At 36.5% G+C, this 1,609-nt stretch overlaps 1 protein-coding gene across 2 annotated transcripts in view; it reads left to right on the plus strand.

Annotated features, from left to right (window-relative positions):
* The window catches only part of LOC106876490 (cell cycle checkpoint protein RAD17), a 44,816-nt gene that overhangs the window by 36,353 nt on the left and 6,854 nt on the right, over positions 1–1,609 (plus strand). The gene's annotated exons all lie outside the window — the stretch shown is intronic.

The raw sequence follows: 1,609 nt of genomic DNA on the forward strand, positions 1-1,609 counted from the left end.
TTCTACTATAGCCTCGGGCCGACCAAAGCCTTGTGAGTGGATTTGGTAGACGGAAACTGAAAGAAGCCCGTCGTATATATGTATATATATGTGTATTTGTGTGTCTGTGTTTGTCCCCCCAACATCGCTTGACAACCGATGCTGGTGTGTTTACGTCCCCGTAACTTAGCGGTTCGGCAAAAGAGACCGATAGAATAAGTACTAGGCTTCCAAAGAATTTGTCCTGGGGTTGATTTGCTCGACTAAAGGCGGTGCTCCAGCATGGCTGCAGTCAAATGACTGAAACAAGTAAAAGAGTAAGTACCAATAAGCAACAACTTCATTCCCGGGCAACGCCGGGTGGCTCTGCTAGTATATATATATATTTTTTTTATTATCATCATTGTCGTTTAATGTTCGCTTTCCGTGCTGGTATGGGTTGGACGGTTTGACTGAGGGCTGGCAAGCCAGAAGGCTGCACCAGGCTCCAATCTGATTTGGTAAAGCTTCTACAGCTCGATCCCCTTCCTAACCACTCCGAGAGTGTAGTGGATGCTTTTTACGTGTTACCCGCACGAGGGCCACTCAGGTGGTACTGGCATCGACCAAGCTTGAATGGTGCTTATATATATAAATATAAGAGAACATTATTATTACTAAAAATAATAATGTTAGTGACCACTAGCATAAAAGCCGTATATGCAAAATTAATAATTATATACTTATATATAATTATACGTATATACACACAGTAGAACTTTGGTTTTTGAACAACTCTGATCACGAATAAATCGTACTTTATCTCTTGTTGTTCTCATATTCATTTAATGCAGTTGAACCTCAGTTTACGAATCCCTCTGAAATACTATAATAAAAATACAGATAGGGAAAATCATATTTTTAATTAAAGATGTGATTTTCTCTATTTGTATTTTTGTTACCTAATACTTGAAATTTCTTGAAATTCTTTTAAATGATATTTGGATCTACTTACCATACATGCAGAGTTACCTTGGATGTTTATTCTGCTTGCATTTGTTGGTGTCTAATTGTTTGATATAGTTAACCAAATTCACATAAAATTGAGTGCTTTATTGATATTTGCCTGGAATTTTTTATCCCTTTTTTCTTTATATACTGTTCCGTGCAAAAGTCTTCAGCCACTTTAAACTATATAAATTTCTACTAATTGCCAACTTATAAGTGGATGTGTCGCTTTGCATTTTGTACAGATGAAACACGTTCTGAGTCATTTCCATACAAAGTCATTTCCGTACCTAATCATTTTTCTGTTTTAAAACACTATCTTTATTAGTTTATGTGAGGTGGCGAAAAACTTTTGCATGGCCATTTTAGGTGGTTGTCTCTCATCTTCCCCTCTCATTCAGAATATCTAACTACAAAATATAATGATTAGGTAGGGAAATGACTCTGACAAGGCCAATGTTTCATCTGTAAAAAAACACAATGCGAAACATCACTTATAAGTTGGCAATTAATAGAAATTTACAATAGCTTAAAGTAGCTGAAGACTTTTCCACGGTACTGTATATACATACATCATCTACAATGTCTGCCTTCCATGCTGGCATGGGTTGAACTATATCATCATCATCATCATCATCATCAT

Source organism: Octopus bimaculoides, chromosome 7, assembly GCF_001194135.2.
Source record: "Octopus bimaculoides isolate UCB-OBI-ISO-001 chromosome 7, ASM119413v2, whole genome shotgun sequence".
Taxonomy (NCBI): Eukaryota; Metazoa; Mollusca; class Cephalopoda; order Octopoda; family Octopodidae; genus Octopus; species Octopus bimaculoides.